Consider the following 25211-nt stretch of genomic DNA (forward strand, 5'->3'; position numbering starts at 1 on the left):
GAGGGGTTCTGTATTATATGGGGTGGATGCTGCAGGTAACATCGGGGGGTGCTGTATCATATGGGGTGGATTCTGCAGGTATCATTGGGGGGTGCTGCATTATATGGGGTGAATTCTGCAGGTAACATCGGGGGGTTCTGTATTATATGGGGTGGATGCTGCAGGTAACATCGGGGTACCAAAAGAAGCGAACAAGCAGCCATATAGTCCCATAAAAAGTACAAATTTTATTAGATAACAATAAAAACTAGATGAGCAGGTACAAAGGAAACTCACAGGGGAACATACATGCTACAATGGCCCATAAGAAGGACCGGACCGCCCAAACAAACCTGCCATGCCAGAAATTTAGGCTGAATATAATGTAGAATACATAGAGTATTGGGCAAGTGCCACAGCCATGATGTAAAAGATATCCAGCAAGTAACGTACGTATATACCTAACTGGCGCAGGAAGAATGGGAGACCAGGTCCAACCCCGACGCGCGTTTAGGAGCGCGATGCTCCTTCATCGGGGTGGATATGGTATATGCGGTGTATGTATAAATACACCGCCGACCGGAAGTATGCCACTCACCTGCGCGCCACTACAGCAACAACGGAGCCGCGCGCAGCAACCCCTCCATCCGCCTGCGCCGGAAACACGTGGGGCCCCACGTGAGCCAGCGCCGGAAATAGAGAGGGAAAACTCACACACAGCCCGGCAGAGCGGGAGCATGCGCACAGGCAAGGAAGCCAAGGTCGCCATATTGAGAGAGGGCAAACATAAGGGCAATAGCAGGAAGCACAATGCAGAAATAAATAACAATACAGGGAACAATATACATATAAATGTAACAGTATCACATATAATATTACGATCAAAACAAATAATGTGACAAACCCGTACCAAAAAAAGAATAAAATAAATAATAAACAAAAATAAATATGAAAAAGATGAAAGAAGAAAAAAAGGGAGAAGACAAAAATAGGGAGAAAAAAAAAATCTTTTCGCAAATAAAATGAACAAAAAAATAAACAAAAAACACTACAGACTAATATATAATGATAACAACTATATATATATAGAACCAACAATCCAGAAAACAGAAAACAAATACAAATACAAAAATTAAACCAGTAAAACGATATATACTATAATGTCCACAAACATAAATAGAAAAACAGTACCAAAGGATAACCCAACCTAATACATATATAACCATATATAAAGAACAATCTAGTAGATAACAACATCGATATTGACTCGCGTGGACTGTTCCGTAGAAAGCCAAAATACTCCATGGGACTCCCATATTCTTCAAATGTCAAAGGTAACGCAGTGCTAGATAACAAAAAACAAAAAAAGTAAAACCACAGGTCACAAATAAAAAAAAAACTATAAAAAAATAAAATAAAACGCAAATGGGCCATAAGTAACACCCAACAAATCATTGGAATACACACAGATCATAGGAATTGGGCAAAATATATATTTTCATTCAACCCGTTAGGGTGAATAGTATTCAGAGTCCAAATCCACCTTGTTTCTAATTGAGCAAGGCGTTTGGATAAACTCCCTCCCCTAATGTCAATATTAAGCAGGTCGATGCCACGCACCCTCAATAGCGTGGCATCACACGAGTGAAACTGCCTAAAATGCCTGGGTATTGTTTTAAGTATGGTCATATCTTTACACTCCATCGCCGCCTGTATACCTAACACGTGCTCTCTCACACGAACCTTCAGTTGTGTCGTGGTAAGACTGACATAGATAAGACTACATGGACATGTGGCATAATATATCACGTACCGTGAGGTACATGATATACGATTATTAATCGTAAAACTTTTTGTCCGTTCGAGTTGGTGAAAGAGGAGCAACATTCAATGTTGGGGCATGCGACGCATTTACCACATGGCGCACATCCGCCCCGTAATACAGCACGGTCAAGGAATGTAGGTACAGGCTGACCCACATAATGACTGTGGGTAAGGCAGTCCCTAAGATTTTTTGCTCGCCGAAACGTGATAAGTGGGTTGGCTGGGAGAAACTTTTTGATAATTGGGTCGGCCTGCAGAATTGGCCAAGCCTTACTCATAGCTAAGCGTACTCGGGCATGTTGGGAATGATAGGATGTAATAAACCTAATCTGCTTGTTGGTTTTCGATCTACCAGTGGTATTCCCATATAGGAGAGTATTACGGTCAGAGTATTTAGCCCGATGATAGGCCTTTTTCAATATCCGTCTACTATACCCTCTAGATATGAAATGTGCCGTAAGCTCACTAGCCCGAGTTTCAAAGTCCTGTTCGTTGTAACAAATGCGTCGTAGACGAAGGAATTGACTAACGGGAATGGCTTTAATCATGTGAGAGGGATGACATGATGAGGCATGCAGGAGGGTATTGGTAGCAGTAGATTTACGGAAAATATCCATCTGAATCATACCCCCCGCATCCCTGCGAATCGTGACATCAAGAAAATCAATCCTCTCAGCATCCCACACCGGGGTAAGCCGTATGTTGAGGTCATTGCTGTACAAGAGGGATATAAAATGCAGAAGGTCAATGGAGGTGCCCTACCAGACAAAGAAGATATCGTCGATATAGTGTGCCCATAACAACACACGATCAATCGACCCCTGTTTGTCAGACAGGAAAAGGTCTCTCTCTCACAGACCCAGGAACAGATTAGCATAGGAGGGCTCAAAGGCCACTCCCGTAGCTGTCCCCTGGATCTGTAGGTAGAAAGACCCTTTAAACACAAAAAAATTGTGTGTGAGAGTGAACTCTAGTAGCTCCAGGATGAGGTCCCTCACCCGTGGGGGGATGTTAGATGTCTCAAGAAAAAATCGGACAGCATTAATACCATCATGATGTCTAATATTGGTATATAGGGACTCTACATCCACTGAAGCTAGGAGAGTATCACTCTCTAAACACAATCCATCGACCTTGCGCAGCAAATCACTAGTATCTTTGAGGAACGAGGGGAGGGTATACACCAACGGCTGAAGATAATAGTCAATCCATCTGTTGACGCGCTCAAGAAAATTCCCCTTACCTGACACGATAGGTCTGCCGGGTGGCACCAGAGCATCTTTATGAATTTTAGGTAATAAATATAGGGTAGGAATAGTAGGTTCCTTTACGATGAGTGCCAAAGCCAGCTCCTTGGTGATAACCTCGTTGTCCAAGGCTCTCTTAATGATGATCTCAAGCTTGGACACAAATGCAGAGAGGGGGTTATAGGTTAGTTTCCTATAACATGTGGTGTTATTGAGTTGTCTAAATGCCTCCCTCTCATACATTTGCTTAGGGCATACAACGATGTTACCACCTTTATCTGCCGGCTTCAGCACAACATCGGGCAGCTCCCGAAGGAACTTCAGCCTTGTAGTTTCCTCCCTAGTCAAATTACCATTATGACCAAACCTTGGAATACCCAAGAACTCATTGGTTACCACCCGGACAAACAAATCAATGCTAGGCAGCAGGAATAGAAAAGAACACGGCAACACTCACCGACCTGTGATAAAGACTTTTCCTTTTATTGAAGAGGTCCTCTCCCCGCTCACCTCTTTTGTTCCTTGTCTCCCCCGTGCCGTGAAGATGTGGTCACAGTCGCTTCAATAAAAGGAAAAGTCTTTATCACAGGTCGGTGAGTGTTGCCGCGTTCTTTTCTATTCCTGCTGCATGGTGTTTCCTTCATTCCAGACGCGAGCACCTCCCGAGAGTGTCGGGCTCAAGCATTGACCACCGAATCCATACCTGATCTCGCTGTTGGACTGTGCTGCCATATCTTTTTCTCTGTTTTTTAAATCAACTTTAAATCAACGCTAGGACAGATGGAAAACGGGGGGAACTTGACAGAACGCGGACGGATGGACAGAGGAACCTTACCTCCTTCGTTGGTATGTTCCTCAGCCAACTCCTCAAGGACTCTTACTGCCTCTTGTTCCTCCTCTGTTGGAAAGAGATTGTGAAATTCATCATTATAAAAGTGCCTCTTGAACAACAATGACCTAGCAAACATGTGTAGATCCTTCACCGCAGCGAAAGTATCAAACCCCGGTGTGGGTGAGAAAGACAGACCCCTGCCCAGTAAGGAAAGATCAGTTTCATTAAGAATATGGCTACTCAGGTTAATCACCTTATTGTCCCTCCTATTCATAAAAGCATCGGGGGTGCTGCATCATATGGGGTGGATTCTGAAGGTAACATGGGGGGGTGCTGTGTTATATGGGGTGGATTCTGCAGGTAACTTTGGGGGGTGCTGTATTATGTGGGGTCACTGGCGTAGCTAGAGCTTTTGCCGCCCGGGGCTGTTTCTGAGTTTGGCGCCCCCCCCCCATTGCCGTCACTCAACGCCGGGCACCGTCCCCTCAGCACTGTTTACCCATGAAATCCGGTGCCTGCGCTGTGTATCGCTGTTTGGTGCAGGCGCAGAGAGCTCTGGCCGTCTGACGTCACAGCCAGGCTTGCAGACTGCGCCTGTGCGGCCACCCACCTTGGTAATCCCAGCCCTGCAGTGTGTTATGCATTATGCAGAGTTCGGGGCTGGGATTCACAAGCAGGGCGGCCGCACAGGCGCAGTGTCCAGCATTGCCCCAGTGTGTCCAGCATTGCCCCCAGTGTCCAGCAATCTGCCCCAGTGTCCAGCATTGCCCCCAGTGTGTCCAGCAATCTGCCCCAGTGTCCAGCATTGCCCCCAGTGTGTCCAGCAATCTGCCCCAGTGTCCAGCATTGCCCCCAGTGTGTCCAGCAATCTGCCCCAGTGTCCAGCATTGCCCCCAGTGTGTCCAGCAATCTGCCCCAGTGTCCAGCATTGCCCCCAGTGTTACATAGTTACATAGTTACATAGTTACATAGTTATTAAGGTTGAAAGAAGACTGTAAGTCCATCTAGTTCAACCCATAGCCTAACCTAACATGCCCTAACATGTTGATCCAGGGGAAGGCAAAAAAACCCCATGTGGCAAAGAGTAACTCCACCATGGGGAAAAAAATTCCTTCCCGACTCCACATACGGCAATCAGACTAGTTCCCTGGATCAACGCCTTATCAAGGAATCTAGTGTATATACCCTGTAACATTATACTTTTCCAGAAAGGTATCCAGTCCCCTCTTAAATTTAATTAATGAATCACTCATTACAACATCATACGGCAGAGAGTTCCATAGTCTCACTGCTCTTACAGTAAAGAATCCACGTCTGTTATTATGCTTAAACCTTCTTTCCTCCAGACGTAGAGGATGCCCCCTTGTCCCTGTCTCAGGTCTATGATTAAAAAGATCATCAGAAAGGTCTTTGTACTGTCCCCTCATATATTTATACATTAACATAAGATCACCCCTTAGTCTTCGTTTTTCCAAACTAAATAGCCCCAAGTGTAATAACCTATCTTGGTATTGCAGACCCCTCAGTCCTCTAATAACCTTGGTCGCTCTTCTCTGCACCCGCTCTAGTTCAGCTATGTCTTTCTTATACACCGGAGACCAGAACTGTGCACAGTATTCTAAGTGTGGTCGAACTAGTGACTTGTATAGAGGTAAAATTACGTTCTCCTCATGAGCATCTATGCCTCTTTTAATACATCCCATTATTTTATTTGCCTTTGTAGCAGCTGCCTGACACTGGCCACTGAATATGAGTTTGTCATCCACCCATACACCCAGGTCTTTTTCATTGACGGTTTTGCCCAGAGTTTTAGAATTAAGCACATAGTTATACATCTTATTACTTCTACCCAAGTGCATGACCTTACATTTATCCCCATTAAAGCTCATTTGCCATTTATCAGCCCAAGCTTCTAGTTTACATAAATCATCCTGTAATATAAAATTGTCCTCCCCTGTATTGATTACCCTGCAGAGTTTAGTGTCATCTGCAAATATTGAAATTCTACTCTGAATGCCCCCTACAAGGTCATTAATAAATATGTTAAAAAGAAGAGGGCCCAATACTGACCCCTGTGGTACCCCACTGCTAACCGCGACCCAGTCCGAGTGTGCTCCATTAATAACCACCCTTTGTTTCCTATCCCTGAGCCAGCTCTCAACCCACTTACACATATTTTCCCCTATCCCCATTACTCTCATTTTATGTAACAACCTTTTGTGTGGCACCGTATCAAAAGCTTTGGAAAAGTCCATATATACTACGTCCACTGGGTTCCCTTGGTCCAGTCCTGAACTTACCTCTTCATAGAAGCTGATCAAATTAGTCTGACATGAACGGTCCCTAGTAAACCCGTGCTGATACTGGGTCATGAGGTTATTCCTCTTCAGATACTCCAGCATAGCATCCCTTAGAATGCCCTCCAGGATTTTACCCACAGAAGAGGTTAAACTTACTGGCCTATAATTACCGAGTTCAGTTTTTGCCCCTTTTTTGAATATTGGCACCACATTTGCTATACGCCAGTCCTGTGGTACAGACCCTGTTATTATGGAGTCTTTAAAGATTAAAAATAATGGTCTATCAATGACTGTACTTAGTTCCTGCAGTACTCGGGGGTGTATCCCATCCGGGCCCGGAGATTTGTCAATTTTAGTTATTTTTAGACGCCGCTGTACTTCCTGCTGGGTTAAGCAGGTGACATTTAATGGGGAATTTTTATCACTAGTCATTTTGTCTGCCATGGGATTTTCTTTTGTAAATACTGATGAAAAAAAGTCATTTAGCATATTGGCTTTTTCCTCATCCTCATCCACCATTTCACCCAGACTATTTTTAAGGGGGCCAACACTGTCATTTTTTAGTTTCTTACTATTTATATAGTTAAAGAATATTTTGGGATTATTTTTACTCTCTCTGGCAATGAGTCTCTCTGTCTCAATCTTTGCTGCCTTGATTTGCTTTTTACAGAATGTATTTAATTTTCTGTATTTATTTAATGCCTCCTCACTACCTACTTCCTTTAATTCTCTAAATGCTTTCTTTTTGTCCCTTATTGCGCCCCTTACAGCTCTATTTAGCCATATTGGTTTCCTCCTATTTCTAGTATGTTTATTCCCATACGGTATATACTGTGCACAGGTCCTATCCAGGATGCTAATAAATGTCTCCCATTTTCTTTGTGTATTTTTGTGTCTCAGGATATCGTCCCAGTTAATTGCACCAAGATCCTCTCTCATCCGTTGGAAATTTGCCCTCCTGAAGTTTAGTGTCCTTGTCACCCCCCTACTACCCATCTTATTAAAGGTTACATGAAAACTTATTATTTTGTGATCACTATTCCCCAAGTGACCCCCAACACTTATATTTGATATGCGGTCTGGCCTGTTGGTTAATATTAGGTCTAGCAGTGCCCCCCTCCTTGTTGGGTCCTGAACCAGTTGTGAAAGGTAATTGTCTCTCATAGTTGTCAAAAACCGATTACCTTTGCTGGAACTGCAGGTTTCTGTTCCCCAATCTATTTCAGGGTAGTTGAAGTCCCCCATAATAATGACTTCTCCTTGAGTCGCAGCTTCATCTATTTGCTTTACGAGGATATTCTCCATTGCTTCCATTAGTTTTGGAGATTTATAACAAACCCCTATCAGTAATTTATTATTTTTTCCCCCTCCCCTTATCTCCACCCACAGAGACTCTACATTTTCATTAGATTCACCTATATTATCACGCAGGATGGGTTTTAAGGTCGATTTTACATACAGACACACCCCACCCCCTCGCTTATCTGTACGGTCATTTCTGAAAAGGCTATAGCCCTGCAAGTTAACAGCCCAGTCATGGCTCTCATCCAGCCACGTCTCAGATATCCCCACCATGTCATAATTATGCTCCAACAACATTAGTTCTAATTCATCCATTTTGTTGGCGAGGCTTCTGGCATTAGTATACATGCACTTGATGTTACTCTCTGTACCTCTATTCTTTCTTAAATTACTAACTGTTCTAACCCCACCCCCCATGCCACCGCCACCCCCAACTTCCTTATTTGTGCCCAGGTCTCTATCTGCACTATCTTCCCCTCCTATAAAATGAATACCCTCCCCCCCAATCCCTAGTTTAAACACTCCTCCAACCTTCTAACCATTTTCTCCCCCAGCACAGCTGCACCTTCCCCATTGAGGTGCAGCCCGTCCCTAGCGTAGAGCCTGTAGCCAACTGAGAAGTCGGCCCAGTTCTGCAGGAACCCAAACCCCTCCTTCCTACACCAATTCTTGAGCCACTTATTAACCTCCCTAATCTCCCGTTGTCTCTCTGGCGTGGCACGTGGTACAGGCAGTATTTCGGAAAATACCACGTTGGAGGTCCTTGCTTTCAGCTTGCAGCCTAATTCCCTGAAATCATCTTTAAGGACCTTCCACCTACCTCTAACTTTGTCATTTGTGCAATCTGCCCCAGTGTCCAGCATTGCCCCCAGTGTGTCCAGCATTGCCCCCAGTGTGTCCAGCAATCTGCCCCAGTGTGCCCAGCAATCTGCCCCCAGTGTGTCTCCAGCAATCTGCCCCCAGTGTGTCTCCAGCAATCTGCCCCCAGTGTGTCTCCAGCAATCTGCCCCCAGTGTGTCTCAAGCAATCTGCCCCCAGTGTGTCTCCAGCAATCTGCCCCCAGTGTGTCTCAAGCAATCTGCCCCCAGTGTGTCTCCAGCAATCTGCCCCCAGTGTGTCTCCAGCAATCTGCCCCCAGTCTGTCTCCAGCAATCTGCCCCCAGTGTGTCTCCAGCAATCTGCCCCCAGTGTGTCTCCAGCAATCTGCCCCCAGTCTGTCTCCAGCAATCTGCCCCCAGTCTGTCTCCAGCAATCTGTCTGTCTGAGTCAGACATAAAGAAAAAAAAAAAAAGTAAAATCCTCACCTCTCCCGTTCCCAGCGCAGGTCCCGTGCACTCAGTGTCTCTCCGGCTCTGCAACGCTCAGGACAGAGAGGCTGAGCGCGCAGTGATGACGTCATCGCACCCTCTGCCCTGAGACGTCGCAGAGTCAGAGGGCGCCGAAGACACTGCAGCTGCCGCAGGAACCAGGAGAGGTGAGTATTAGAACGGGGGGCCCAATGCCAGCTGGTATGGCGGCCCTGGTTGTGGCGGTGGCGTCGGCGCCGCCCGAAGATTTAAAGGGCCCGCGTCTCAATTTTTTTTCTTTCTTCCTCCTCCTCCCTGGGTCGGAGCCGCCCCCGGCATTGTGCCGCCCGGGGCGGCCCGCACCCCCCTTCCTACGCCACTGTGTGGGGTGGATGCTGCAGGTAACATTAACCTCGAGGGCGCTCTATTATATGGAGCGGTTGCTGCAGGTAACATTGGGAGCGCTATATAACATGGGCCTGATGCTACAGGTAACATCTGGGGAATCTGCAGAAATATGTTCCCCAGCGGCCATGTTTGGGGGTCACCTGATGCCGTCACCGCTCTGTACCTTGGTTTTGGCAGTGTCATTACCTTTTGTTACTGAGAGCACAACATGGGAGTGATAATGACACCACAACCTCCATCATGTTCAAACCTTCCTCAGTAGTCTTAAAATGAATCTTCTGCGGAAATTAGGGGCTGACAGTCATGTGCAGAAATTTATAGGGTTAATAGCTGTTAGTGGGTGTCATAACATGGGGCAGTCATGAAAATTAACGCTTTGTCCTAAGGTGCTCTCACCATTATTCTTTACTTCTTTATATCCGACCCTCTATCTTCTAAAGTCCGGTGGGCGCATCCCCCAACACCGCTGCCATCTCATCTTCTTCCTATGGGAATAACTTTCAGAGGGGTTTTACTCTGGCTTATGTTGCGGTATTCTGCGGAAAAACACGTCTCTGGGTCCGGGGATAAGAAAGGAAAATCCACAAGTTTGTATCTAAGTGTAAATGTTTCTATACTGATCCCTCATGTCCCCATACAGTAGATTGTAGGGGTAATTACACTGGACGTTTCCTGACTGGTTATAGGAATCTGCAACAATGAGGAAAGGAAACAAATGATGTCAGGATCTGGAGGAGATGGAGAAAACATGAAGAGGAGACGTGGAAAATCCGTACCTGAGGATAACATAAATCACAAAAGAAGGGAGAAGTGGGATAGGGCACAACGGTGCCGAAATTTGAGGTGCGGGACAACGACACCAATACTCCGGGTACAGGATAATGACATTTGTGCTCAGGGTACAGGGTAATGACACTGGCACTCGGGGTGCAGGATAATGACTCTTGACACTCGGGGTGCAGGATAATGACACTGACACTCAGGGTACAGGATATTGACACTGACACTCGGGGTATAGGATAATGACTGACACTCGAAGTGCAGGATAATGACTGACACTCGGTGTGCAGGATATTGACACTGACACTCGGGGTACAGGATAATGACACTGACATTCAGGGTACAGCATAATGACGCTGACACTCGGGGTGCAGGGTAACGACTGACACTCGGGGTACAGGATAATGACACAGACACTCGGGGTGCAGGATAATGACACTGACACTCGGGGTACAGGATAATGACTCTGACACTCGGGGTATGGGATAATGACACTGACATTTGGGGTACAGGATAATGACTCACGCGGGGTGCAGGATAATGACTCTGATGCTCAAGGTGCAGGATAATGACACTCGAGGTGCAGAATAATGACACTGACTCTCGAGGTACGGGATAATGACACTGGCACCCTGAGTGCAGGATAATGACACTGACACTCGGGGTACAGGATAATGACACTGACACTCGGGGTGCAGGATAATGACTCTGACACTCGAGGTGCAGGATAATTACATCACTAGGAGTGCAGGATAATGACACTGACACTTGGGGTGCAGGATAATAACTGACACTCGGGGTGCAGGGTAATGACACAGACACTCAGGGTGCAGGATAATGACGCTGACACTTGCTGTGCAGAATAATGACATCACTCAGGGTGCAGGATAATGACATTATCACTCAGGGTGCAGGATAATGACGCTCACACTCGGGGTACAGGATAATGAAGCTGACACTCGAGGTAAAGGATAATGACGCTGCACGGTGGCGCAGTGGATAGCACAGCAGCCTTGCAGCGCTGGAGTCCTGGGTTCAAACCCCACCAAGGACAACATCTGCAAAGAGTTTGTATGTTCTCTCAGTGTTTGCGTGGGTTTCCTCCGGGCACTCCGGTTTCCTCCCACATTCCAAAGACATACTGATAGGGAATTTAGATTGTGAGCCCCAAAGGGGTCAGCGATGATAATGTGTGCAAACTGTAAAGCGCTGCGGACTATGTTAGCGCTATATAAAAATAAAGATTATTTATTATTATGACGCTGACACTCGAGGTAAAGGATAATGACGCTGACACTCGGGGTAAAGGATAATGACATTATCATTCAGGGTGCAGGATAATGAAGCTTACACTCGGGGTGCAGGATAATGACATTATCACTCAGGGTCCAGGATAATGACGCTCACACTCGGGGTAAAGGATAATGACATTATCACTCAGGGTGCAGGATAATGACGCTTACACTCGGGGTGCAGGATAATGACGCTTACACTCGGGGTGCAGGATAATGACGCTTACACTCGGGGTGCAGGATAATGACATTATCACTCGGGGTCCAGGATAATGACGCTCACACTCGGGGTAAAGGATAATGACACTGACACTTAGGGTGCAGGATAATGACGCTGACGCTCACACTCACGGTACAGGATAATGACGCTGACACTCGAGGTAAAGGATAATGACATACTCGAGGTAAAGGATAATGACGCTGACACTCGGGGTACAGGATAATGACGCTGACTTTCGGGGTAAAGGATAATGACGCTGACACTCGGGGTGCAGGATAATGACGCTTACACTCGGGGTGCACGATAATGATATTATCACTCGGGGTCCAGGATAATGACGCTCACACTCAGGGTACAGGATAATGACGCTGACACTCGGGGTAAAGGATAATGACACACTCGAGGTAAAGGATAATGACGCTGACACTCGGGGTACAGGATAATGACGCTGACTTTCAGGGTAAAGGATAATGACGCTGACACTCGGGGTGCAGGATAATGACGCTGACACTCGGGGTAAAGGATAATGACGCTGGCACTCGGGGTACAGGATAATGATGCTGACTTTCGGGGTAAAGGATAATGACGCTGACACTCGGGGTACAGGATAATGACGCTGACTTTCAGGGTAAAGGATAATGACGCGGACACTCGGGGTGCAGGATAATGACGCTGGCACTCGGGGTACAGGATAATGATGCTGACTTTCGGGGTAAAGGATAATGACGCTGACACTCGGGGTGCAGGATAATGACGCTGACACTTGGGGTACAGGATAATGATGCTGACACTCAGGATATGGAATATGACAATAACACTTGGGGTATGGATTAACGATGCTGACATTTGGGGTAAATGATAACGACGACACTCGGGGTACGGAATGACACCTACTTTTCGGTATGGGATAATGGTGCTAACACTCTGTGTACAGGATTATAACTCTGACACTCGGGGTACGGGATAATTATACCCATACCTGGGGTACTGGATGATCACCCTGACACTCGGGGTATGAGATAATGATGTCGACACTCAGGGTGTGGGATAATGACACTGACACTCGGGATACAGGCTAAAAATGCTGACACTCGGGGTACAGGATACTGACATTCGGTGTGGGGATAATGACACTCGGGGTATGAGATAATGATGTCGACACTCAGGGTGTGGGATAATGACACTGACACTCGGGATACAGGCTAAAAATGCTGACACTCGGGGTACAGGATACTGACATTCGGTGTGGGGATAATGACACTCGGGGTACGAGATAATGATGCCGACACTTAGGGTGTGGGATAATGACACTGACACTCGGGGAACAGGATAATGACGCTGACTCTCGGGGTACAGGCTAAAGACGTTGACACTCGGGGTACAGGATAATTACGCTGACACTTGGGGTACAGGATACTGACATTCGGTGTGGGGATAATGACACTCGGAGTATGATAATGACACTGGAACTCAGGGTACAGGATGGATGATGATGCTGACACTTGGAACGCCCCCTGGTGCCTCATTTATACTCAGGACGTCATTTGGGAGATATGTCCTCAGATTTTCTAAATTGGTTTTGCAGTTTTGTTTCTGATCTGATAAAACTAACAAGGATTTATCTCCATGAATCTCATTATCTGAGATATTTCCAGAATATTCCATCTTCCTCTCGGTCACCAGCACTCTGAAATGCTGCCCCTACTTAGATTGTCAGCCTTTTGCCCATTATTACCAGCCAGTACCCAGAACCCTCTCTGTGGTCTTCGATGGTAATTGGCGCCTTGCATATTAAATCACACGTTCTTCTTTGTTCTGGAGCTTTTACGAACAATCAAGTCTGGATTTGAGGTCTTCACTATTAATAAAAGGCGGATTTATAGAGATTGCCGGGGAATGGGAGTCCTCTCTGGAGATATCTGCCTAATACCACAGAGAAATTTATCCACACAGCAAGCAATCTGCTCAAACCTGAGAGAAGTGATAGATAGTTAATAGATAGATAGATAATAGATAGAGAAAAGAGTAAAAATCAGCACCAGTAAGTATAGGGCGCAGAGCCTCATACAGAGCGTGCATACCATTCTTTCAATACAGCCAAAGAACTGAGGCAGCACACCATATAAAGATATAGTCTAAGTGCTATTTATTAGCCCATGTGGCGACGTTTCAGTCCAGAAGTGTGGACCTCTCTCAAGCTAGATAGATAGAAATATATGAGAAAGGATGGTCATCTATCTATTATCAATCAATCAATCATTTATCTATCTATCTATCTATCTATCTATCTATCTATCTATCTATCTATCTATCTATCTACTAGTATAGTCCACTTTTTTCATCATTTATTGGAGTGCTGCCTACTTTTTTCTTTTTTCTTTTTCCTTTTATATTATTTCTACAAATGGATATTTGTTTGGAGGGCCTTGGACCCTGAATTTATCTAATTTATCTATACAGTGCTGTTCCATTTTTTCTTCTGAATAGATATGAGATAGATAAAAGATGGATGATAGATAGATAACTAGATAGATATATAACAGATAACTAGATAGATAGATAGATAGATAGATAGATAGATAGATAGATCATTCTTTAGACTGTGTGGCGTATACCTGTACCTTTAGTGGTTTGTTCCTTTCCTATATGGGGTGCAGTGAGCCCCGTCCACATCGCCCTTGTCTTCTCTCTTTTGTCTACTCAAATTACCACTTGTCACAGGATAATTTGCGTTTCTGCATCCGCCCTGTGCTGCTCATTGTCTCCTGTTTTCCTATTCTCAGGGTCAGAAACAGCTACTGCCCCCCCACTACAGGTAGACCGCCTAATCAGGTATGAGTGATGTGTCAGGTTCTTGCTGGCTGACACCTGGCATTGACCTGTGCCATCTCTCCATTACTGCACTTTGATTACCACCATTTACAGTGGCACATACTTATTATATCTATTGTCCGCTCATATCTACATGGAGCATTTAAAGGGGAGCTCCACCTCCTCTTGACAACAAAGGTGCCATATGCTCCCCATGCACAAGCCATGCTAGGGGAGAGTAGAGTTACAGGACTTATCGTCCTGCCCACCATGGAGCGCAGGTCACAGACTGGGCACATTTCCCCTTCAGGACTCTTGGAAAGCTGAGTGACAGATGTGCTGAGGGTCCATTATTTTTTCCAGAAGAGTAGTCAGAGGGTTGTCAGGTTCATGCAGAGATGCCAGCTTGAAAGATAAGAGGTCACGGAATATAAGCTGCAGGACGGAGACCAGTGAGTATTGTGTGTACTCAGCCATTATTGGGGAAAGGTGACTGTAGGACAGTTGAATGGCTGATAACAGGGAGTAATAGATTATAGGTCTCTTATTAAATAAAAATACTTCACGTGACACTAACTATGATACATTACAAATATAACACAACAGAACAAAACATAAGAACAAAGCTCCAATCAGACGACAACAAACGAAAAAAATCGCAAAGAAATAAACCAGAAATGGAACCAAAATGGAGAAAGTTCATGACCTACAAATCAGGGATAAGAAAGAAAAATTCAAATAAAATAAAGAAAGCAAAACTAAAAGACAACAAACAAAATACTCATAACTTACATGAATACCCCCGTAAAATTATAAATAATAAATAGTATAAAATCATGTAAGATCCCCGGCCCAGCTTCATTCGTACTACTATATACAACCCCAACTACAGTCACACCGTCCTGTATACAATATTATATACAATATATATACTATAAACACATTACACTAAACCGATTTATACAACACCGCAAACACAACAAAACCCTACTGGTCCCACTGCCTCACCTTACAGCCACCCCTTTACACCACCACATTCGCCCTACAACAAACCTAAATGCAATACAGTGTACAAAATTGACATTTTTTATTTATTTATTTATTTTCTTTTTTCTTATATATATATATGTATATATATATATATATATATATATATATATATACATATATATATATATATATATATATATATATAGAACACACACCTACACTAACATTCCCGCCACCCCTGATCCAGCTCTGTCCAAAAAGTTCAGGAATTATCCGAGCTAGGATCAGGCCCCAAAGTTTTTCCCCAGGCAGGGCCTGGGCCAGGCCAGTTCAGTCTCTTTTCACCGCCTTTGAACCCCCCTATCCCCCCACCCAACCTAACAAAGACCCTCTATTATACACAATATTTACAATATATACAATACATACAATACACTATATACATAAACCAACATCACAGAACACAACCTACATACTCACCACCCAAGGCTCAAGTTTGATGCTTGGAAACCTTCTATCCAGGGAACAGAAATACAAAACAAAAATCTAGGGTGTAAAGACATCAACCCACCACCAGGATATAGGAGCGCTAACGGACTAAGGCACCCCGAAGGAGAAACCCCTCCAGAGATGGGCTGCCCTCCGGGCACCCAGTCCTCCGCACTCCAGAGAACGCACCTTCACCAGGGCACCTAGGATGCTGCTACAAACCGTGTACACGGAGGATTTTACTCTGCGTCGAAACTAAAACTCGTGCGTTTCACGTGAAGTACCTGACCACTGCGCTGACTAAGAATAAAGTGGCTCGGTCCCTTCTCCCGAGGTCTCTGAACGCTCCATAGGCCCACTCGGCATAGGACAGAGTGGCCAGCTGCGGCCAGCCAATGGAAGCGCCCACCCTGTGGTACACCTCTGTATTAAAGGGACAATAAAGCAGGAAGTGCTCCATGCTTTCCAGCATGGTAGCACAAGCCTCACGCAGACAATTCCTGTCCTCGGAGTTCCTGTACTTCAAATTGTCCCTCACATACAACTTACCTTGGAAGTAGCGCCAAGTCAAGTCCCAATACTTCTTGGGGACCCTTTCTACAATTTAACAAACTCAACCCAACCTCTAGATCCCGACATGGGCAGTCCTTGAGGACCAATGGTTTCTGAAAATGCGAAAGCAAGACCCGCATGTCAAGGAGTTTCCTCGTGAGGGACCTCACCTCCCACATTCCCAGACCCCACCGACGCATCATTTTCAGAACCGGCGTAACATAAGTCGGGAGATACCCGTGCAGTGTGCGAAGATCCTTCAATCTTCCCCCTATCTCCCATTCCTGGAAGAAAGGCTGAAACCATCCCTTGCAGGAGAATACCCACGGAGGAGCCCTCTCTTTCCAGAGGTTTACCACATTAACTTTCAAAAAGGTGTTCACTAGGAACACCACGGGGTTCACCATATTCAACCCCCCTAGTCTCCTCGTGCGGTAAGTGACCTCCCGTTTGACTATGTTCAGTCTATTCCCCCATAACATCTGGAAGAACAGACTGTAGACCCGTGTCCAGAGAGGCTCTGGTAAGACACAAACGCTGCCCAGGTAGATTAGCAAGGGGAGCAGGGAAGCTTTGCACAGGTCAGCCCTTTCCCTCAGGGTCAAAGACCAACCCTTCCATAGGTCCACTCTTTGGGTGACACCTTTGATTCTGCCTTCCCAGTTTTTCGTGGGGTAATCAACCTTGCCAAATTCGATCCCTAGGACTTTGGCATGTTCTTGGGGTTCGAGGAGGGTGTCCGAAAGATCAAACGCGGGATCCCCGCCTCCCAGCCAGAGACTCTCACACTTGTCCTGGTTGACCTTGGACCCGGATGCCTCTGAGTAGCTCTCCACTTCTGACATCACAACCATCGCCTCATCTTATGAAGAAACAAAGACAGTGACGTCGTCCGCGTAGGCCACAACTCTCAGGATATCCTTTGGCGCCACCCCGCCCATCCTCACCCCCGCCAACGGTCCACAATCGACCCTTCTGAGGAAGGGATCGATCGCAAACGTGTAAAGCAAAGGGCTAAGAGGGCAGCCCTGGCGGACACCAGATCCTAACCCGAAAGGTTGTCCAATCCACCCGTTTACCAGAGGGAAAGTCTCAGCCCCTGCATACAATGCATACAAGGTCTTAAGCCAGACCACAAACCCTCCAGGCAGACCATACCTCAAAAGAGTGGACCAGAGGTACTCATGGTCAACCCTATCAAAGGCTTTTGCCTGATCCAGGGTCAGCAAGAACCCCTTCCAAAGGCCCACCCTACCTTGCTCCACGGCCTCTTGGACACCCAGAACAGCACTGAAAGTGCTACGGCCAGGAACGCAACAGTGCGATGCAAACTTCACCAGCCTGTTGAAGAGTATCTTAGCCAAAACCTTCCTGTCTACATTGAGAAGTGCTATGGGACGCCAATTCTCAATGCGTGACGGATCCTTACACTTTGACTAAATGATCAAAGCCGACCTATTTAATGATCTCGGCAGAGTGCCCAAGGAGAGACACTCATTAAACACCTGAGTCAAGAGGGGGACCAAGGAGTCCCTAAAGGTCCTAAGGAACTTGGATGTTAAGCCATCCGGACCTGGCGATTTTTTTGGGCCGGAGCCCATCGATCGCTAGTCTCACTTCCTCTTCTTTGATTGCTTCTGCCAAACCGCCCAGCAAGAAGTCAGCCCCTGGCTCAGGAACAGCTTCAGCCAGGGAAGCTGACATCCTGTCACGATCCAGTTCCTTCCTTCCCAAGAGGTGTGAGTAGTATGAACTGACGACCTCCAAGATCCCTGATCTGGACCTTCTCAGGGATCCCGTACTGTCCATCAGCCCTGTCACTATCTTACTATTCACTGACATCTTGCAGCTTCTGTAAAGGTCGGGTGAGTAGTACTTCCTGTAGTCCCTCTCAAAAACCAAAGATGTGTGCCTATCGTACTGACACCTCTTTAGCAAGGATTTCACACTGGAGATCGCCTTGCGGCTACCCCCAGTCGAGACAAGATGCTCGAGTTTCCTCCTTAGGCTCTGATACAGGTGATCCCTGTTCAGGGTTCTGAGGTTCGAGAGTTGGCGGAAGAATCTCGCCACCCGATCTTTGAACATCTCCCACCACTCAGACTTAGTGTTACTTAGGCCCAGCAGCGGTACCTGGCTCTGAAGAAATTCCTCAAAGGACCGTCTTACAGCTTCTTCCTCAAGGAGTGACGAATTCAACTTCCAATAACCTCTTCCCATTCGAGGAGTCTCTGTAACGCTCAGAGAAAACATAATCAAACAGTGATCGGAGAACTCCACCTCCACAACCGACAACGGTGAAGAGACGGCCTCCTCCTTCAAATAACTCCTGTCTATCCTAGAGATGCCCTGACCACCTCTAAAAAAGGTGAACCCCGCATGGCCTGTGTTGTGCCGGATGTGGACATGCACCAGGCGTGCCTCACTTACTATCCTATTTAGCGCGACGCAATCGTAAGCCAGCCGGTCTCCGGAACCTCCTCTATCACAGGGTCTCGTGACGTTGTTGAAATCCCCTCCAAAGACCACCTGCCGACTCGAAAATAAGAAAGGTTTGATCTTCATGAAGAGACATTTGCGGTCCCACTTGGACTGGGGACCGTAGATGTTAATGAGCCGAAGCTCCTGTCCCCCCATGGAGACATTTTGGATCAAGCATCTCCCCATTTCTAACTCGATCAATCATCTGCATTCAACCGCTGCGTTCTTAAATTGGACCGCCACCCCGCTATACGGCTCGGCCGCAAGAGACCAGTAGGAGGGCCCGTGCCTCCACTCACGCCGTGCTTTATGCATGGTTGATAGGTCAGTCAACCCCGTCTCCTGCAAAAACAAAATGTCGGCGTCAAGTTGGCCGAGAAAATGAAAGGCTGTGTACCTTGCCGCTTCTAACTTTATGCTGGCAAGATTAATGGTTGCCAGCGTCAACGGGGTGGGTGCCATCATGATTGATTGAATTAGATAGCCTTTTTCTTCCCACCCCCAACAGTTTCAAACTCTTCCTCTGACAATGATGAGCTTTTAGTGTGCTTAAGACAAACAGACTCATCCATTCTCTCCTTACATACACTCTGGCCCTTGTCTGGTGGTCCTGAGGTAGTCCCCCCCCCCCCCGAAGAGGGCTTTGTATTTGCCCCCTGAGAAGAAGACCCAGCGACCTCCTGAGCCCCAACAACCTTGTCCGCGACCTCCGGCTCCGGGTCCCCATTGCCCCCCTCTGGATGGGAGTCCTGGAGGGCCTGGAACCGGTTAGAGAGATCCACCAGAGGGGGGGGGGCGGCTGGACCTTCCAATGGCACCTGGATCAGGGCTAGAGAGTCAGAGGGGTTGCACTCCAAGGAGGAGGCTCAAGGCCCAGGCCCCCTCTTATCCTTAGTTGTTTTCCTGTTACCCTTTTTCTTTTGCTGTGACCACTCCCTCTCTCCCTCATCCAGACTGTCACTGGATGAAGGTTTCTGGGCAACCATGGCGTCTTTTTGCTCCTCCCTTTCAAGTCTGGTGACTTCCTCGTTCAATTCGCTGTCTTTTGGATCCTCTGCTGCAAGTGAAGCACCCGGGTCAGAGTTTAGGGTCATTACTCCCTGCCCCCTGTACCCATGGTGCTGCTCTGCCACCTGATATTGGATGGCGGCAGCCTGCTCCTCACCCGTTCCCTGCCTCCTCCGCCCCTACTGGTCTCTTCACCAGTGAGATTAGTCCCGGCTTTCGCTTGTCCCGCACCCACCGCTTTCAGGACCGCATTGGCAAAGGAACGCGGACAGCGACTGAACGGGTGACCGAGGTCACCACACAATTTACACCTAATCCTGCCACAGGTAGCAGCGAGATAGCCGCGGTCCCCACACAGTGCGCATTTCTGGGTGGTACACTGCGCACTGAAGTGTGTGGGGCTGCCGCACCTATGACAGACCTTAGGCTGTCCCCGGTAGAAAATCAAGATCCTGTCCCTCCCCAAAAATGTTGAGGACGGGATATGGGTAACGGTGTTTCCTGAAACCTTCAATTTCACCATGAGGGTCCAGGCTCCTGACCAGATACCATGGTCGTCGAGGGTCTTTTTGGGAATACAGACGATGTTGCCGTATCGTCCAACCCAGGTGGAGATGTCGACACAGGAAAGTGACTCGCTACTGGTCAAAACGGTCACCTTTCTGACTGAGTTCTGGCGGGATATTGCTACAGGGAGGAAACCCTGCCATTCGGGGCGACCCCAAGCCAGCTCATGGCGAGACCAGAAAAGCTCAAGGCCCTCCGGTCTCACGAAGCTGACATCGAAGTAGGAGGTCCCATAGGGATGTATCAAGGTGAAGATGTCACATGCCGCGAAGCCCATCCCCAGCAGGTGCTCAGCAACCTTTGACCGATCAGAACAGGCATCCTTGCTTACCCACTGGTGACGGGTCATGTTCCTATGGTTACTCCTCTGCTTCTCTATCCAGAAAGACAGATCAACCTCCCTCCCCTCTACATTGATGGAACTCTCCCCTTTCCTCAGGGCGTCCAGGAAGCGCTGTTGCATGTCACCATACTCAGGGTCACCAGACAAGGGCCCACTACTACCTCCAGCAGTGACAGCTCCTGAATAGCTTGGGGCTGAAGCCCCCGCCACCGCTGGGGGGGCAGCAGGACCACTACCTGCTTCCCCTCCACCAACACCAGTAATTGTCTCCTCATTCATTCCACCACTACTTCCATTATTTGCAACATCACTACTCCCACCATTCACTCCACCACTACTCCCATCATTTCCTGCACAGCTCCTTTCATTCCCCTTACCATTGCCACCACTTCCCGTCACTTTATTACCAGTATTCTCACCACCATTTGTCCCAGTGTTCTCTGCACCTTCCAGAGTCACATCCATTCCTTCCTCACTTGTGTCTGGCTTCTCTGCACTCACACCTGCTGGACCGGGGGAGGGGGTGCAGCACTACACCTGTTTTCCCTTGATTGGTGCTCTGTTGTGTCTCTGGAGCGCCCTGCCCCCCTACTGCAGTAGTTTCCACTTTATTATTCTGGGCCCGCTGCTTGTTGGGGGGCGCCGCCTGCCCTGCACCCACAGACTTCGGGGTCCTGGTGTCACGCTTGGGTGCTGGAGCACTCTGTCCTCCCATCGCAGCAGGGCGCCCAGTGTTCCCTGCAGATGATTTATATTGCTTTTTCTGTGCTTTTTAGACACGCTGCTCCCCTGACGCAGCCGCGTGCCTTTTCTGTTGAGGCGCACTGCGCCCCTGTCACAACAGTGCGCCTCCCTTTCGCCGCACCATGTTCCTCGGACCTTCTCCCCACAGCCCCGGCGTCGGCCAGCTCAGCCGCATTGAGCAGGGATGGAGTCTGCCCACACCGTCCCCTTTCGCAACGGCGTGGACACCCCCCTCGCCCTCCTTGGCCCCGGTTATAACTGGCTTAGCCGCAGAGGGCAGGGAGGGAAACTCCTCGGGGTCCCCTATGTCCGGCGCTGCGAGTACCTCCACAGCCTCGCCGCCTGCACTGTTCCCCGCACAGACAGCAGCACCGCCGGACGTCCTCCTCCTCTCCCCACCTTGTCTATGTGCCGGACCTACTGCAGAGCCCGTGCTTTTAGGTTTGGTGGGGTTTACACAGGAGGTGGTATGTGTAACATCAGCCATAGGTACATATTTGTAACTCGCCACCTCCCGTGCAGTCTCCTTCGTCTTCTTCTTCCTCTTCTTGGTTTCCTCTACTGGCTCGTCCTCACCAAAGGAAAAGCGGTCCAGGTTCACTGGAGACTCCAGCTCTCTGATCTCCTCTAGCAGACCGCCCTCCTCCTCTTCCTCTGCTGACACTCCAGCCTGTGCTGTCAGAGTCCTCTGCCGTGCCGGGAGGCCGCTTCCCTGTTGTCGGCTCTGCGACTTACTCTCCCGGCTTGTTCCAGCTTGTAGGACTCCAGTCACAGCTACATCGTCGTCCTCCTCCTCCTCGTCGCTTAGGACGCCGGCTGGCAGCTCTCCCTTCATTTCTGAGAACCGCCGCTGGTTCTTAAACCTCTCCAGGAAGGTACCTGCGCTTTTCCCAATCCCCTCCTGGAGGAGCACTAACCGGACCACCTCATTTCTGAGGGCACTGAACCTCTGGGAGGTCGCGGGTCTCTCCTTGTTAGAGGCTCAGGTGTTCAGGATCCGAGCCACCCGCAGCTCCTCCTTTAGCCCCGTCAGTGCTTTGCTGGCGTCCTCGTACTCACGTAGCATGGCGACCACTCGGGAGGAAAAGGTTCTCGTGGACACGCCGGTCCTCTTTTCCCCCCAGGGTGTTCCTGGGCTCTTCTTCCTGGGGCCTGGGGTGCCCCTGTCTCCCTCTCTGGGCGGACGATGAGCCATCTCGGGGTTGGTGTAGGTGGGTATGGTTTTCCTCACCCGTTCCGACCTCCTCAGTCCCTCTTGGGCCAATTGCTGCTGCTGCTCTCTGTCCCCCGCCGGCACAGACTGGGGAACAGAAGCCTTGGAAGCTATGCCGGCCTCCCAGGAAGCCTTCCTCTCTCTGGGGACAAGAGAGGCAGACTCTGGTCCTCCTCCTGGAAGTGCTGAAGAGCTCACAAGGCAGGTGCTGCTCCTAGCAGTGTGTGACTGTGGGCACCTGTTCTACGGTCACCTACGGTAATGGCTGATAACGGGGAGTAATAGGTAGAGCAGACTATAGACGTACAACCTCTTTAAATGACAATTTAGTTTTATCCATATATTTCCCAGGATACGTGTGGTCCGTGTTTGATCACTGCTGGCGCTGTGGGACGATTGTTTTTGATGATTTTGTGTTCCTGAATCCTTTGATCGGTGATAATCTGTGTAAACATTAATATTCTCCCACAGCCGTGCACGGTGATGTCAGGATGCCGGCGGTGGTATTATTTGAAAGTACTATTTGTCCATTGTATGCTCCTTTTATGTGGTGACTGAATGACATTATCATGTAGGCACTGTACAGCGGTATTATGTAGTATGACACTATTATATGTTTATTGTATGACCGCATTAGGTGGAGAAGATATACCAATGTGATATGACTGTGAATGGCAGCACTCTACAGATGGTGTGGCAGTATTATATGATTCTATGGCAGCATTATCTCGAGACCGTGCAGCAATGCTATATGACACTGAATTGCAGCATTGTGTAACTAAAGTATAGTAGCATTATATGAGTGCTGTCTATGTTATAATACCGCCATGAGTAGTAGTGGATATATTATATGAGCAGTGTTTACCTGTATTACATGAGCGCTCTATGGCTGTGAGATATATATGTGTGGCGAATAGCTGTAATATACGAATAGGGTGATTATACAGTATATACACTCACTGGCCACTTTATTAGGTACACCTGTCCAACTTCTTGTTAACACTTAATTTCTAATCAGCCAATCACATGGCGGCAACTCAGTGCATTTAGGCATGTAGACATGGTCAAGACAATCTCCTGCAGTTCAAACCGAGCATCAGTATGGGGAAGAAAGGTGATTTGAGTGCCTTTGAACGTGGCATGGTTGTTGGTGCCAGAAGGGCTGGTCTGAGTATTTCAGAAACTGCTGATCTACTGGGATTTTCACGCACAACCATCTCTAGGGTTTACAGAGAATGGTCCGAAAAAGAAAAAAAATCCAGTGAGCGGCAGTTCTGTGGGCGGAAATGCCTTGTTGATGCCAGAGGTCAGAGGAGAATGGGCAGACTGGTTCGAGCTGATAGAAAGGCAACAGTGACTCAAATCGCCACCCGTTACAACCAAGGTAGGCCTAAGAGCATCTCTGAACGCACAGTGCGTCGAACTTTGAGGCAGATGGGCTACAGCAGCAGAAGACCACACCGGGTACCACTCCTTTCAGCTAAGAACAGGAAACTGAGGCTACAATTTGCACAAGCTCATCGAAATTGGACAGTAGAAGATTGGAAAAACGTTGCTTGGTCTGATGAGTCTCGATTTCTGCTGCGACATTCGGATGGTAGGGTCAGAATTTGGCGTAAACAACATGAAAGCATGGATCCATCCTGCCTTGTATGGAGCATCTTTGGGATGTGCAGCCGACAAATCTGCGGCAACTGTGTGATGCCATCATGTCAATATGGACCAAAATCTCTGAGGAATGCTTCCAGCACCTTGTTGAATCTATGCCACGAAGAATTGAGGCAGTTCTGAAGGCAAAAGGGGGTCCAACCCGTTACTAGCATGGTGTACCTAATAAAGTGGCCGGTGAGTGTATGTGGTGTATTGCTGCATTCTTAGCTGTATTATATGGGTGGTGTATACTTGTATTTTATGAGTAGTTTACAGATGTATTATATTGGTAGTATGTACAGTGGGGGAAGTAAGTATTTGATCCCTTGCTGATTTTGTAAGTTTTCCCACTGACAAAGCCATGAACAGTCTATAATTTTAACCCCTTTCTGACCTCAGACGGGATAGTACGTCGGAGGTCAGAAGCCCCGCTTTGATGCGGGCTCCGGCGGTAAGCCCGCATCAAAGCTGGGACATGTCAGCTGTTTTGAACAGCTGACATGTGCCCACAATAGCGGCGGGTGAAATCGCGATTCACCCGCCGCTATTAACTAGTTAAATGCCGCTGTCAAACGCTGACAGCGGCATTTAACCGGCGCTTCCGGCCGGGCGGCCGGAAATGAGCGCATCGCTGACCCCCGTCACATTACCGGGGGTCAGCGATGCTTCTGCAGAGTAACCATAGAGTTCCTTGAGACCTCTATGGTTACTGATCGCCGGTAGCTGTGAGCGCCACCCTGTGGTCGGTGCTCATAGCACACCTGCATTTCTTCTGCATAGCAGCGATCTTATGATCGCTGCTATGTAGCAGAGCCGATCGCGTTGTGCCAGCTTCTAGCCTCCCATGGAGGCTATTGAAGCATGGCAAAAGTAAAAAAAAAAGTTAAACAAAT

General features: G+C 47.8%; 1 protein-coding gene and 1 long non-coding RNA gene across 5 annotated transcripts in view; one reads left to right on the forward strand and one right to left on the reverse strand.

Annotated features, from left to right (window-relative positions):
- FIBCD1 (fibrinogen C domain containing 1) overlaps positions 1-25211 on the forward strand; it is a 277925-nt gene that overhangs the window by 194140 nt on the left and 58574 nt on the right. The window lies entirely within an intron of this gene.
- On the reverse strand, positions 665-9587 carry LOC143809316 (uncharacterized). The gene is made up of 3 exons (XR_013222211.1): positions 9575-9587; positions 3886-3948; positions 665-1324 (listed from the first exon to the last, which is right to left on the reverse strand). It is a non-coding gene; the product is annotated as an uncharacterized LOC143809316 (long non-coding RNA).

The sequence above is a fragment of the Ranitomeya variabilis genome, chromosome 2, assembly GCF_051348905.1.
Source record: "Ranitomeya variabilis isolate aRanVar5 chromosome 2, aRanVar5.hap1, whole genome shotgun sequence".
NCBI classification, from domain to species: Eukaryota; Metazoa; Chordata; class Amphibia; order Anura; family Dendrobatidae; genus Ranitomeya; species Ranitomeya variabilis.